The 15,305-nt window shown below is 51.4% G+C and overlaps 1 protein-coding gene across 16 annotated transcripts in view; it reads left to right on the top strand.

The window, feature by feature from the left end:
• The window catches only part of MEGF11 (multiple EGF like domains 11), a 363,514-nt gene that overhangs the window by 62,586 nt on the left and 285,623 nt on the right, over nt 1-15,305 (top strand). Inside the window, exon 1 of one of the 16 annotated variants that reach the window (XM_040493027.1) lies at nt 8,801-8,901. The exons of the other annotated variants lie outside the window; for them this stretch is intronic. The gene's annotated coding sequence lies outside the window, so the exon portion shown is untranslated. Of the gene's footprint in view, nt 1-8,800; nt 8,902-15,305 lie in introns of those variants that run through there. 16 annotated transcript variants of the gene reach the window in all.

The raw sequence follows: 15,305 nt of genomic DNA, 5'->3' as shown, positions 1-15,305 counted from the left end.
TGTCCTCAAGATTTCCGGGACCTGATGGTGGTATAGAGTTCAGTGGGACTGGGTTGATGGCTCAGTCTGAAGCCATCTTGACCTCAGGGCCTCTCCCCCTGCCCCGCCCCGGCCCCCATCATTCCTAGGCCTCATTCCATCTTGCCTTTCGCCGTTCTAGAAGGAGTACAGCAGACCATGGTCATCCTGTGCTGCCCTCTCCGTGGTACCTGCTCCATGGCGTTCTCTCCGTGGCACCTCCCTGAGGTTGTCCGGCTTCAGTGGTCTCAGACCCCCAGAGTCCAGGTCCCCCAAGCAGTCTTTCAAAGGCTTTTCTCCCCCTAGAGACAGTTCCCTCCCTAAGGAATGCTGGTGCCAGCTGTTAACATAATGGATTTTTCCACTCAACTATGTGACGGAAAGCATCAATTGAAACCCCTGTGTAAGAGCTTAGAGTCAGGAGGGACCTTACAAGTCAGCTGAATCCTTTGTGCTTTGGCCTCGACAGTGTGTCTGTAATAAATAAAATGACCGTTTTGAAGAGCAACCTTCCTCCAGCTTGGGCTCAGACAGGACTGTGGTCCCCACGGCAGGACAGGACAGCAAAAGAGGGTTTGATTTTTGGGGGGCTACAGTTAAAACCATGAAACTGCTCTGGTCCTCCTTCTGAGGCCGCCCTCTGGCTTAGTCCTGGCCTGATTTGGGGAGGAGGGAACTACATTTTCTGTCTCCCTGGGAGTCCCCCCAGGCTGTCTTCACCCTCCTGGGCAGGTCCTCAGCAGGCTGCAGTGTTAAACGCTCCCCTGGGAACACTCGGAGATGTTAGGTTTGGAATACAATTGCAGCAGGAGGGACAATAAATAAGCCAATTTATTTTATCTCACCTGCTCGGAGTTGGGGTCTTTCTTAAATGGAAACAAGCAGGTTTATGCAAATCGCATGCAAATTAGACCCTTCGTGGATTAATCGAAAGGAAATTGAAGTTCTGGGTAGTGCCCAGGGCTTGGCACCTGCGTAGGGTGTATTGTGAATCTCAGTGTGCCATGCGGGGTGGGGGGAATGGAGTCACCCTGGCGATTCTGTGCTTGTCCTGAGGTCGAGTCAGGTGGCAACTGTCAGGCCATCTGGAGTGTCCCTCTGGTGGGGGGGGCTCAGGTGGGCAAGGATTTCTGACAGGTCGCTGTCTGGCATTTTGAACGGTGCTATGTAATCACCACAAGCGCTCGCTCCGTCCTTCACTGCTTGCCCATTCTACCTACCGGGGGCCTTGGTTGGTTTGGCTGCCTCCAGGCCGGAGGAAGGCCTCTGGAAGGCCCCCCACCCCATCCAGGCTCTTTCTGCTTTCTTCCTCCGTCACAAAGGGCTGCTCTTGCCAATCCCCACAGAGGGACAGTGTACATTATTCCTTGGATCTGCCTTCTAGAACCCTTTAGAAAAGCTCCACGTAGTGTCTACCCTGAATCCTACCAGCTACAGAGTAATGTATGCTTTCATTGCTCATATCCTAAATGGAGTGTCACAGCGGTCCTTGACTGTGGCTTCACATTGAAATCACCCAGAGAGCCTTAAACACACCGAGATTCCGATTTGATTGCTCTGGGGCCCCACATGGGCTCTGGGAATTTTAAAAGCTTCGTGATGATTCCAGTGTGCAGTCTGGTTGAGAACTATTGGCCTAACATTCGTGGGCAGAGTGGACATTTAATGATCCTTGTTTTCCCCAGCTGCTCCTTGGAGCTATTAAGCACCCCATTCATCAAGCACCTACTAAGTGCCTCGTGCCTTAGATGCATCATCCCTTACAACTCTCTTAACAGTCTCAGGAAGCGAGTTTCCTCCTCCTCGTCCCCGTGAGGAAAAAGGCTCAGGGATGATTTTTTTTTTTTTTTTTTTTCCCCTGGGATCATTCAGTGGGAAGCGGCAGAGGCAGAATGAGATCTGGGGGCTGTCTGACCCGAGGCCCCCTGCTCCTGCCGTTCCCTCCCACGGTCCTCCTGGAAGGTGGTCCAGCAGAACGGGGAAGGAAGAGAGCCTGAGCACGTCTCCGTGCAGAGCACGGGGCTCCAGGCCGGGGTTTGGGCTTACCGTTGGCTGGCTTTGTGACCCGAGGCCCAACCCTTCCTGGCCTTAGCTTCTGTATGCCTGCGATGGAAAATAGCAACGGGGTGGGTGTGAGGACTAAATAAAAACGAGACCGTGCTTTGTAAGCCATGAAATGTGATACCCGCATTAATTATGTTTCTTGTACTTCCCCTTTGCACCGCCGGTTGCAGGTTGCGTGTCTCACCACTGCCTGCCTCTTGCGCAGCCGCCCAAACACACAGGTGTTTGGAAAATTCGACTCACTTGGCCTCCCCTCTCTTGTGCCGCTGCCTCTGGAGGCTTCTGCTTTATCCTCTCCGCTCGGCGGAACACAAGCGGCTGTCTCCCTGGGAGAGTCGGGTGGGAATTAGGTTAAATAATTTAAAGGAACTTTTAATTTTTAAATAATTCCAATTTGCATGTGTGCAATTTACTTTCCTTCTCTCCCCACTCCTCCCCCGCCCCCCCGTGGCTCCTTGATTTATTTATTTATTTATTTATTTATTTATTTAAAAAGTTTGGGGTATTTTTTTTTCCCCCTGGATAACCAATTTGCTCTGAATGGCAGTTAGCCAGCGTGATTCAGAATAACCACAGATCGTAAGGCGAAGGCAGGAGGCAAAATCTGCTGACTTGGAATCGTCTGAAAGGCAGCTCTGCCCAGCCCCCCTTGGGAAAGGAATACAAAAGATGCGCAGGCCGTGGTTAACCTTCGATGTATGCAAGGGGGTCCATGCAGTGCTGCGTGGGGACTGGGAGAAGCCCAGTGCATAGACATGCTGGTGGGGGCTGCAAGGGGGCAGGTCAGGAGGCTGGGCTCAAGGCCCCCCTGCCCATTGGAGCTGCAGCGCCTGGAGCCTCGTCCCTCCCGGCCTTGGGCTCCCCATTTGTAGAGTGGGTGCACCAGCACCTCACACCTGGAGGCTTCTGTGAGCGCACGTTTGTTTGGAAGGTCGAGGGGGTGCTGAGACGCAGTGACCGCTCGCTTGTGGGATCCATGACCTGTGAGCAAAGGGAATGCGGGCCTTTGGGGTGAAGACCAAGAGCCGGTGACCTGGCAAGGTCTTCTCTTTCTTCCTTTTGGTTAGATTGCAAGTGCTCGTGGAATTTTATTTTTTAAAAATTTCTATGTGGAAATTATCTCCTATTTACAGGAAACTTACAAAGCCGGAGGCTAACATTTTACCACCCTTTCTGTCTCTTTCGGCCGCAATAGGAAGTGATTTTGCCCCCGTTTGGTAGTGCCTGGAGAGTTTTGTTGTCGCACTTGAGTAGGGGGTGGGTGATACAGGCATCTAGTGGGTAGAGGCCAGGGATGCTGCTAAACTTCTTAGGATGCACAGAAACCACCCCATCTTCTGCCCGACACAGAATTATCTCACCCAGAATGTCCGCAGCGCCCAGGTTGAGAAACCCTGCATTGTGGGTGTGGATGTGTATCCAAAATGATAGTTGCAGGAGTGATGCTCCTTTATTCCTAAATATTTCAGTGTGTATTTCCTAAAAGCAAGGGCGTTCTCTTACGTAGCCACAGCTCAGTTATCACAATATCGTGGAGTTGACATTGACACAGGGAGGCTTAGGTTTGATGCTGCCAGGAGTCCTCAGGGAGCAGGTGGGACTCCGTGTAAAGGGCACTGGAGTTGGACATGGAAGTGGACAGAAGCTTGGACTCTGGAACGCTGGGGTCAAGCCCCACTGCCCTGGACAATCTTTTGTCATTCCTCCCTGCAGAATGGGGCTGACAGCGTTTTCACTGCCCGCCTCCCAGGACTGTGGGTAAATAGATGGGAGAGGAAGTGCTTTCTTTGCACACGAGAACAGGAGACTGCTGTACTGTCCCCAGACAACACTTGGAGCCCTCCTTCCTGGATCAGAGATTGGGTGTGAGGGGCAGACTCCCTTGCGGCTGGTCCCTGGCCGTGAAACTCCAGCTGTCACCAGGCTTGGGGCTGCTGACAGACCTTCCGCCTTCAGGGGCACATCTGGGCTCACCACTGAACCATGCATAGCAGGTGGATGTGCCCCAGCAGGGAGTGAGCCAGCTTCCTTTCCTCTGGAAGGAGGTGAACTGACTTGGGGGTACTGCTCTATCTCCCCTGATATACAGAGGGAAGGGGGAAGGGAACAGAAAGACGGGGCTCCATGCCTGGGTGGCTGAAGACAGAGAAATGCTTGGCCACACGTGTTCCTAGATTCTACTTTCGAGAACGAGAATGTGCTTCGTTTTTCACTGAAAAGTCCTTTGTAACCTTCATGTTGGAATTGTCCCAAAACAATGTATTTTAAAGTTTGGAATTGGAGGGGCACCTGGGTGGCCCAGTCGGTTGAGCGTCCGACTTTGGCTCAGGTCATGATCTCACGGCCCTTGAGTTCGAGCCCCGCATCAGGCTCTGTGATGACAGCTCAGAGCCTGGAGTCAGCTTCAGATTCTGTGTCTCCCTCTCTCTCTGGCCCTCTTCCACTCATTCTCTCTCTCTCTCTCTCTCTCTCTCTCTCTCTCTCTCTCTCTGTTAAAAACAAATAAACATTAAAAAATTAAAAAAAATTGGAATTGGAAAGAAGAAACAAACATTTATTAACTGCTTTCCTTTGTATTGTATATTTCACCTTTTTTCATTCTCCCTCGTATTTGTGAGATAGATAGTAATTAATACAGTTGTTAAGAAAGGCAACTCGGCGGGGGGGGGGGGCACCTGGGTGGCTCAGTCAGTTAAGCATTTGACTTTGGCTCAGGTCATGATCTCATGGTTTGTGAATTCAAGCCTTGTGTCGGCTCTGTGCTGACAGCTCAGAGCCTGGAGCCTTCTTCGAATTCTGTGACTCCCTCTCTCTCTATCCCTCCCCTGCTCATGTACTCTCTCTCTCTCTCTCTCTCTCTCTCTCAAAAATAAACATTAAAAATTTTTTTTTTTTTTTAGAAAGAAAGGCACTGGGGTCAGAGAGGTTGAGTAACTCACCCCAGGTCACACAGCTGGTGGATGGCAGAGCTAGGATTAAAACGGAGATGGGATTTCCCTCAAAGCTGGTGTTGTTCCTGGTTTAAATCCTGGTGCAGCCATCACTAGCTCTGTGACCTTGGGCACAGAATGCCAGGTTCCCCATAGTAGGAAGGGTGATAATCATGTCTGTCCTAGCTGCTTTATAAACTGCCCATCAGTTAGTATTTTGTTATTGGCATGAGGGATGTTCACCTTTGGGCTTCATTTCTCGTGCGCCCTTTGTGTGAGTGGGTGGAGGCTCATCAAGGGAACTGGCTCAGCAGGGCCACGACCACTCAGTGACAGGGGGGTCCCCCGGTGATGGAGACAGAGAACGCACCCATAACTAGACGCATGTCAGGTGGTCCCTGCTTTTTCTCAAGGATGATCTCCCACTATGTGCAGCCTCCTGGCCCGCTCCCTGCCCCCCATCTTCCTTTCTGGAAGCCACCTGCAGTGACCTGTACGCCTTCAGAGAATGATGTGAGCTCCCTTACCGCAGAGGCAGAGGAGGGATTCCTATAGCATCACCACCCTTTGGGGCTTAGGATAGAAGCCACTGCAGGCAGTGCAGGTGCTGGCCGCCCCTCCTCCACAGACTCGGGCTCTGGGCCACAGCACAGCCCCCAAGGGCAGCTCAACATCGGTCCCCCTCCCCGCCTCCCAGAGGGTCTGTGCGTGAGATTCCTTCCCTTCCCCGTAACATCTCCAGTGGTGAAGGAGCCTGAGAATTCCGGGGGGCCTGTCAGGGAGTGCGCTCAGCCTGGGTCTGGGTGTTCACCTCACTCTTTTCCATGTTCCCCTCTGGCTGGGCAGAACCGAGGAAGGGTCGAGAGGGCTGAGGGGGTCCTGACATCGGGACAGGGTTTGGGCAGGAAATGGCCAGATGCGCTGAGCGGAAATGGCAGAGAGAAGGGCAGGAGTGGCGGCCGCTGAGGGCCGTTTGGCGTTCGTCTAGCCCTCCGGATCTCTGATGCCTGGCTGGCCAGCACTTTGAGCCCTGCCTCTTTAATTCCTGGGCCTCTACCGAGGGTGCCGCTGCCTGGCTCTGCTTCCACTGAGCTGCTCCACCTGGTGCCTGCCGGCGGGCTGACTGGGCATCCAACCCATTGCCCCTGGCCTTTGCTTCCTGGGAGGCACCACTTCCTCTTCTGGCCTCTCTGCTGCCTGACCCCTCCCCTACCAGCACCCCCTATTCAGGGTGGCTTCCCCTGGTCTCTGGAGTCTGCCCTGAGTTGGCAGTGAGTCCCAAGGCTTGGCTGCCTCGCCCAACGGGGCTTGTTTGGGTCCAGATCGTCCTCTGAAACTTATCTTCCGGCTCTCATCGGCACGGCCACAGTTTGGGATATGAGCCCAGAAAGGAGATAATTACATCCAAACACAGAGGTGTTGAAATTGTGGAAAGAAAAAAGCCTACAAAAGCAAAAGTGCCATTTACTTTATGCAAACGGTGCTTTGAAAGGAACGTTGGGGATCAGGTTGGACGTGAGGGAGAACTTTTCAGATTAGCCTGTATTCCTGGTAGAGCTTCTCTGTAGAGCTCCAGGCAGCAGGGGCTGGCAGGGGCGGGGCAGTGTGGTGCCCCAGGGGGGTGCAGCGGAGGCTGTGTGTGTGTGTGTGTGTGTGTGTGTGTCTAAATCAGCTGCCGCCACCAAATCTGATAATGTCTTTGCCTAGCAATGGCCAGAGGCCTTTTGGAAGGTTCACCAAACACTCTTATACCAAATGAGTATTTATGGAGCATGTCCTATGTGTCAGGCATTGCGTTAGGTGCGGGACGTAGAGGTGAGCAAAACAGGGCTCATGGTGCAGTGGGATAGGCAGGTGTAAATCATGGTGATAAACTGGTGTCTCTACTTGGAAGGAAAGGAACGTCGCTCTAGGAAAGTATAGAGCAAAGGAGCTTGGGCTGGGGGTGGTCTCTTGGGGAAGGGACACCTGAGCTTGGACTGGAGGATGTGTAGGAGTTCACCAGGCAAGAGGGATGGGGAAGAGGTGGGGTAGGTGAGCAGTGTAGACAGAGATCCAGAGTGGGAGGGAAGGTGGTGCTTTGGGAGAAGTAAAAGAAAGTCAGTGTGGCAGAGTGGGGGGAAGGACAGGGTGCAAGAGGGTTTGGGGGAAGTGTGTGGGAGGACAGGTAAGAAGAGGAGAACAAGGGTAGAGTCAGCCTGGAATGCCAAGCAGGTGGGGGTTGGGGGGGGGGACACGGGGGGGGGGGCCTGGGGGGGGGGGGGGGGAGGAGACGGAGGGATGGAGTCCAGCCGTGGGTGCGTGGGCTAGCTATACAACTCTTCCTTTCAGTTTGAAATGCAAAGGGGGCATCTCCAGTGTGGTAGGGGTGGGGAGGAAGGACACAGATCCTTTTGTTTGTTTTCAGCTTTGTTGAGGTGTGACTGATAAGCTACATGTTTGAACTGTACAATTCGATGCGTGTTGACCTATGTATACACCCAGAAAGCCATCACCATACTCAAGATAGTGAGCATATCCATTATCCCCAAAAGTTTCTTTTGTAATCCATCCATCCCCCCAGCCCCATGTCCAGGCGACTACTGATCTGCCTTTTGCCATCACAAGATTAGCATGTATGTTCTAGAAGCTTATATAAATGGAAGCACACGTTATGATAATGTACTCTCGTTTGTCTCTCTTCTTCCGGGAAGCACAATTATTTTGAAACTTACCTGTATTGGACACGTAGTCTCTTCCTTGGACTTTACTGCTCACTTTTTTTAAATCTTGGGTAAATCTCTTAAGCCCTTGCCGCCCATGGCGAGGTCTGTGGACCCAGCCGCCTCTGTATCACCCAAGGGGTTTGTGAGTGATGCAGACCTCAAGCCCCGTGGCAGCCCTGGGACTCAGGACCTGCATTTTTTACCAGATCTTTAGGACATTTGTTCGCACGTTAGGGTTTGAGGAGCACCGTCTTAAGCTCTCTGGACCTCGGTTTGTTTCTTCCCGTGTTTGTGGACCGCAGGTGCAGGGAGTTGAGTTAATTACACTCAGTAGTTCATGGTCAACATCAGCCTTTCCTTTCATGGCATCCATTGTGTACTTTCTCCGTCCCCTATCCTCACTTTTGTTACCCACCCCCCACAGTCACCCCCTCTAACGTGTTTGGAATGTGTTCTAAAATATGCACGCACCATGGTAAAATACGTATTATCGATCTCTGCGGGCACGTGCTTTAAATTTACACACATTTAGTTGTGCTACAAATCTTCAGTTCCCAGCTTTTTTCACTCAACACCTTGGTTCGGGGCCCACCCTATCGCTACAGGTATAGTCGGCCCATGGTTTCTTACTGATGCCGAGTTCTCTCTAGCGTGTTTCTATGACCTGCTTCTCCTCCATTCTCCCAGGGAAGGGCGAGGGACACCTGAGGACGCCTCCAGCTCCCCACTACTATACATAGCTTCATCCTTGTGGGCTGCACCTGAACCTCCATCTTTGCAAAGGAAGTGTCTTTGGCTCAATGACCCAAGTTGTCTGCAGCTCTGACTCCAGTCACTTATTTTGCCAGTGGATAGACCTCAGCAAGTTTCAGGCCCCCAAGCTGTCAGGCAGAAGATCCGAATAGTTGTGTTTTCCTTTGAGTGAAGTTTCCGGCTCTGACACTGTGGATGGTCTGAAATCCTTTGATAGTCAGAGTCCCTGAGACCTTCTCTTTCCCCTGAGTGCACAAAGTGCCTTAACTTCTGAATTTTTCTTTTTTTTTTTTTTCCCTGTGAATAATACACCAGCTGCTCCAGGGAGCTGAGTGTAGCATCAGTTTGCTGCACTGTTTAAAATCCCGATTCTGCAAACTCCTCAGAAGGGAGCGACAGTTCCTACTCCTGTGTAATCATTTATGGATCAGGTAATGATTTCCCTCTTGGCTTAATGACAGTTCTATTCTCGGGAGAGCCGGTCAGCTTGTCAAATATTGCTGATGTTCCCTGGTAGATCAAGCACCGTGGCTCTGTCTGCCATTCCTTCTTACCCTTGGCACCTACAATGGGTGAGAAAAGTCACTTCTTTCAAAGGAATCTCAGGACCAGTGAGAGGGTCGGGGTATGAGGAATGGAAGACTTGATTTGCCTTTGTCTGAGGGCATTGGAAGATGTGCCTGCTTCCCTCCCTGTTCTACGTGCTGGGTGTCTTTGGAGGCAGAAGAGGAGGCTGGGAGGGGTTTTTCAGTGGCCGAGGGGGCCACACCGTGACTTTTCACTGGAATCCAGCAACTCTTAATGACTCTACCACGTCCCAGGCACTGTGCTGGTTTTGTGGAGCTCAGGCTAATAGGTTTGGCTGGTTGCCCCGGAGGACGTTCCTCTAGGAAGACTTTAGTGGGACTCCATCTTGTTCTGGAGCAAACTGGTCAGCGGTGGAAGAACCCAAAGGACGTGAGAGGTCAGTTCGTCTGGACCGTCATGAGAGCGAGCTGTGCGCTCAATTACCTGGGCTGATGAGCAGGGGGCGGAGACAGCGACCCTCTGCCAGCAACGCTTCTAAATAAAAATTCAGTTAAGAAAAATCAGTCTATGCCGGCGGGGGGGCAGGAGTTGCCACGGGTGGTCTGGGGACCTGTGCTAGACTGTGACCAAGTTGTCACGGATGAGATTAGGAAAATGAAAACAATGTGGTAAGTTCTTCATGAAGCTAAACTTATTGATTATTAAGGACTCTACTTTGGGATTGTCATCCAGTGTCCCTGGTGTTCATGAAATTGAGATGATAGTAGAAATTACAGAAAATAGAAGATGACTGCGAAGTCCTTGTGTGGCTGTAAGTTTTCCAATCTCTGCCAGGCTTTCTCGCGCTCGCGCGTGGGGTGTGTGTGTGTGTGTGTGTGTGTGTGTGTGTGTGCGTGCACACGTGCACACAACTGTGCATAAATTTGACTTGTTTGTGAAATTCCAAAGCCTGAACACCACCAGCGCAGCTTTGGGATCGGACATACCTTGATTCTTAGCTTCTCCTCCAAATGAATATCTTAACACGTCATATCCAATTTGTGCCTAAGTAATGTTGCTTTGTTTCTAATAATAACGATGTTTGTTAAGATCAAAATCTTACCTTTGGAGAAGGAGCACGCTCCACAAATTAGGTTAATTTAGCAATCATTAACATTCTAATGAATATATGCTGTTAAAACTTGCATAAGTAAAAATGCAAATGAGCAGCAGCCTGAGGTGCTGATGAGTGGTCAGCTGAAGGTAACTGAGTCACGTGGCTCTTCCGCTGTGGGTGTGGGGTCCCTATAGCCAGACCCCACAGCACAGGGGCTGGGTCCAGGGAGCCCCTAAGGTGCCCCTTTCCTCTACTGTATTTAAATGGAGATCATAATTAAATTGTGGTCATAGAGGAAGACAACTTAACTAGAGCCCCCTCATGCTACACGCTCCAGAATTTAATTTTCCAAATAAACTGAGTGTGGCTTCGATGCCCAGGGAGGATCAATAGAATGGAAATTGCTTGCAGTTTCCCCTAAAGTGTTACAATGGATTACTGCTCTCACATTTCCCCTCCATGCTCCTTTTTTGCCTGCCACAGAGAGCCTGGTATTCATTCTAGACACATGCTATTTGAGGAAATAGGAAATTAAAAAAAAAATAAATGAATAAAAAAAGGAAACTACGAGCCACGCTGAGGAGGCTCAGGAGGATGAGACCGTGTCCTCCTGCCTATGAGGTGAGTGAGGGCTCCCTTGTCCCTGTGAAGGAGAAAAGCATCTGTATCCCACTCTGTGAGGCACAGGGGTGGGGTTCAGGTGCTCTGAGAAGGGACGTGGAGGATCTGCCTCCCATCAGGTCACCTTCTCAAGGAGGCCACACGGGAAGGTGAGCCAAGTGTCCGGTCCCAACTGAGGGTGGCGCTGCCTGGAACCTCACTGCCTGCTGATCCCCTCTGGAATCTTGGGGAATGTTCTAGCTCCTTCACATCCTCTCAGAACAGTCAGGTCAGGGAAGGGTCCTGGCTCACGCTAACTTGCTTGCTCCTTTGGGGCTCAGATTGTGGAAGATGTCTGCCCCACAGATGATCTGGGGTTTTAATCTGAAATTTTCAGCTGTGGGGCTAACTTCACAAGGTCGAGTCTCATGTCTTTTTTTGCTCCTGTGGGGAGACGCCAGTGAGCTTGGACGGTTGGCAGGAAGAAGGAACTCTCAGGAGTGAGGTTCCTGGGTCATAGGCCCCCCCCCCCAGTGAGGGCTTGGAAACCTTTTCCCGATCTGGTGATGGCAGATAGCCTGCGCCTGGGAGAGTCGAAGGCTGCAGTGCGATCAGGCAGACCTTTGTTGGGCACGTTTGTGTGAAAGACAGTGTTAGACACTGTGCACTGGGGGGGACGGGCAGGGGCTGGGGCAGAAGTGAAGACTCAATTCTTGCCCTCCAGGAGTTTACAAATTAGACAAATACCCTCATGGCTTTTTTTTTTTTTTGATGTTTTATTTATATTTGAGAAAGAGAGAATGCAAGCAGGGGAGGGGCAGAGAGAGAGAGAGAGAGAGAGAGACACACACACACACACAGAATACGAAGCAGGCTCCAGGCTCTGAGCTGTCAGCACAGAGCCCGATGCTGGGCTTGAACTCACAAACCTCGAGATCATGACCTGAGCCGAAGTCAAAGGCTTAACCGACTGAGCCACCCAGGAGCCCATACTCTTCCGGCTTGAATGTTTGGCAAAGTGACATGAATTCAGGAATCTGAAACCAGATTGAGTATAATCTCCTTATCTTACATTTGGGGAAACAGAGGCAGGGAGGCAGTTTTTCCCTGTCGCACACACCATTCTGCGCTCTAGCATGCTGTTTCTCTCAGCTGGAACAGGTGCAGGGATATGGTAGGAGGACAGGTCAGAATGGGGGAGCCTGAGCGTGCTGTGGGCTCCCCTCCTCCACTGTGTGACCGAGATTCCAGAACCAGCAACCTCCTACAGCGGGTGCTGGCAGTGCCTTCCCGGGGCTGACAGATTGACCATGTTTTGAGATATGTGGAGAGCGAAAGTTCTAGAAAATTAATTACTGGCAGTAGACACTGGCTACCCAAAGGCTGTAGAAATTTATGGGGTTTTTGTTTCCTTTTTGTCATGGAATAAGTTATCAGCATGTGTGTTGATTGATTTCTTGCTAAATTCCTGTCTTCAAGAAAATAAATAAATAAATAAAACCAGAGAACACAACGCAACATTCTCACAGTTTGGAGTCCCTTAAAGCATTTTAATGAACTCCCTTCCCGAGTCGCTCTTTCTTCTTGGTGTTGAGTCCCCACCCCCTCCCCAAAGCTCCCATCTGGTTCTGACTCCCAGACCTGCAAAGGGATGGTCCTTCTGGAGGGCCAGGACCCAGCTGACATTGACAAAGTGCCTCGGGCTGAACAAGCGAAGGAGGCACTGGCTCTCAGGGTCTGTAAGCGCAGGGTTTGCACCCGAGAGCCAGTGTCCCCTTAAATTGGATGACTTAGGTATCTCGCTTCCTCACTCAGGTCCCAGCCTTGCTTTCCTGACTGCTGTCCACTCCTTCCCATCTGAGGGAGAAGCAAAGGCAGCACCTGAGAATGGGCGGTGACCTAAATGGACCAGGGTGGACCTCACCCCAAAGAGAGATTAATGGGAAGCATGTTATTTTCCTGTGGAGGTCTCTGTATCCTCCATGGAGGAGGAGGATGGGACCGGATGGCTGCTCTGTGCTCCCTCCTCTGGCCTGTGTCTGAGGCACATCCTGTCCTCAGTGAAAAGCCCCTCAAAAAGGCCATTGAGTTGGGGACCAGGGCAGACAGGGTGCCCCGTGTTGCTTTTTGGAACTCACGATATTTACAAGCCATCGGTGGAGGTGAAATTGAAAAAAACAAAAACACAGCTGTTACTAATTTAAAATGTGACATTCCCCTCATCGCAAGCGCCCTGGAACCGGAGGATGGGAATTATTGACTATGTGACACAAGGGGAGAGGGATTACTGTGCATATTAAGAGAAGAGAAGAGTGATGGCGGAGTACATGATGTAAAAGGGGACAGTCGCCACAAAATTAAATACAAAAAAATTCAGTGGAAAATAATTATGGTCTATACATTATGGGCTTGACACATGCTAAGTTTTCTACTTTTAAAAGCCTCTTGTAATTTCTGGATAACTCGTTCAGCTGTCTGGTTCCCACTGCCCCACCCCACCCCTGCCAGGCTTCTGTGCTTGTCAGAGAAGCTATTTTCTTGGCTTTTAACCCCTTGGGGGGATTTCCCCAGCCCTATCTAAGAATAATTTCTGGGAAGATGAGGACCCCAAAATGATCGCTGGGGTTTTGAGCTCCCGTGAATCATGTTGGTAGAAATCTCCCAAATCTTGAAACGTTCTCTGGCTCTTTCTCTTCTACCCCTTCTCAAGGTTCGACATCCTTGAACAGTGGCCAGATCAAATGGGGAGGGGAAGGGGGCTTGCTGAGGGATGGTCTGTGATCATTGTCATCGTTTGAAGCTCAATGTCTGTAACCTCTCAGGTGCCAGGGGATTGTTAACTTGACTGCGTCTTTCTCATATTCTGGCGGGAGACTGAACTGTCCAGGGCCAGGCAGACAGGAAACCCCTACCCCATCATTACTTGTGGTGAATCCCCATTCAACACCACCCATGATCCTCCCCTAGAGCAAAAGACTGGAAAAAGTGGGCTGACCCTGTGGCAGGAAGGAATCAGGGACACTGGAGGAAGCACTTTGTAGAAATGCCAAGGTTAGCTTCTCGAACTTTCGGCGGTGACGGCAATGCTCTGTATCTGCACTGTGCAAGACGGAAGCCACTGCCCACGTGTGGCCACCGAGCACTTGAAACGTGGCTGGCGTTGTGGAGGACGTGAGCTCTAAATTTAATTGGATTGTGATTAACTTCGGTTTAAATAGCCACATGTGGCTACCGGATTGGACGGTGCAGCTCTAGATAATTCGGGTTTGAAGGAGGATGGCCTAGAGAAGAGAGGGGAGGCTGGCCAAGGAGGCCCCTGTCAGGGGTTGAGGGCTTTGACTCCTTTTGGGATGAGCTGTGTGGTTCCAGCAGACCCAGGGTGAGGCTCTCCTCCCTGTGGCTCTATTTCAAGAAGGGCCTGACGGAATTCTCGTTGTCCAGAGTGCAGCATCAGGACTGAGGCCACCACTCTTCCTTCCCCCCTGGAACCATGCACAGTCACATCACTTACCGGGGTCAGGCTGAACGGATCCTCCCCCTCCTCTTACGGAAGAGGCCAGGATGGGGAAGGGCTCTGTAGCAGGTTTGGCTAAAGACCCAGATTTCTGGATCTCCAGCCCGGAGTTTTCCTTACATAGCCTGCCTCAATTCCCTGGGGCCAGTTTCCTCCTGATTAAATCCTGGGCACATGCTTTATTCCCCTCTTAGAAGGGCTGAGATGGGGCAGTTCCCCGAGGTCCATAATAGAGTGATCCTACCCCTCTCGCTTCAGCCCCTTTCCCAGCTCTGGCCTCGTCTGACCTTTGGGGAGCCTTTTTGGGCGATTGCCTATTGCGTCTGAAGGTGGCAGTGGAATAGGATTTGCCGGTGACTTTTGGATTTGGGCCAGGTAATGTGAATGTGGCAGATTCCTTGGGTTCCCCATCCCTGTGGAATAACGGACACCAAGCCGGAAGGAGGTGCCAAGAATAGACCACGAGGCCCTGAGCGGGAGACTTGGCACCAAACGCCCAGGGAGAGGACCCTGTCTCAGGGAGAGGGTGCACATGCGTACATGTGTCTTAAGCCTCGGGGAGGGCAGGTCAGCCCCTCGGAGGACTGTTCTGGAGGAGAGGCCCCTGGCAAATCAAAGGGAATACGGACTTCATTTGCTGGAATGGGCTGTTGGTTTGTGGCAAATTCTGCAGGGAGAGGTGGCTGGGGTCTTCCGCCTGTAGCGTGAGGGCTCCCGTGGGTCTCAGAGGGAAGGTGGGTCTTGGCGCCCCTGAACAAGTCCCAGGGCCTGGGGTTGTCCCTCTAGACCTCGCTGGTCTCCGCTCTGTGAGGCGGGGAGGGGAGGGGTCAGTCATTCCGCCTCAGATCTGTAGATCCTATTTTATTCTGTTAGCTGGCGTTGGCTCCTTATGTCCCCTGCTAGACTAACTCCAGGCCTAGCCACGTCCCTGGCCTCTCAAGAAGATGGAATAGATATTCGTGGGCTAAGTAATTATCTTCTATAATGAAGGACTTCTGTAAAAAGAAAGGTCTTTGGTGGAAAGTTGGGTCTCCCAGTCTCTTGATTGGGTTGGGGTTGGATGTAGCCCAGGGCTCAGCATTTTCTTTTTCTTTCTT

This window comes from Herpailurus yagouaroundi, unplaced genomic scaffold (assembly GCF_014898765.1).
Source record: "Herpailurus yagouaroundi ecotype Mexico unplaced genomic scaffold, PumYag 184, whole genome shotgun sequence".
Classification (NCBI taxonomy): Eukaryota; Metazoa; Chordata; class Mammalia; order Carnivora; family Felidae; genus Herpailurus; species Herpailurus yagouaroundi.
The sequence above is the reverse complement of the archived record's forward strand: the minus strand, read 5'-3'. Positions and strand labels throughout refer to the sequence as shown.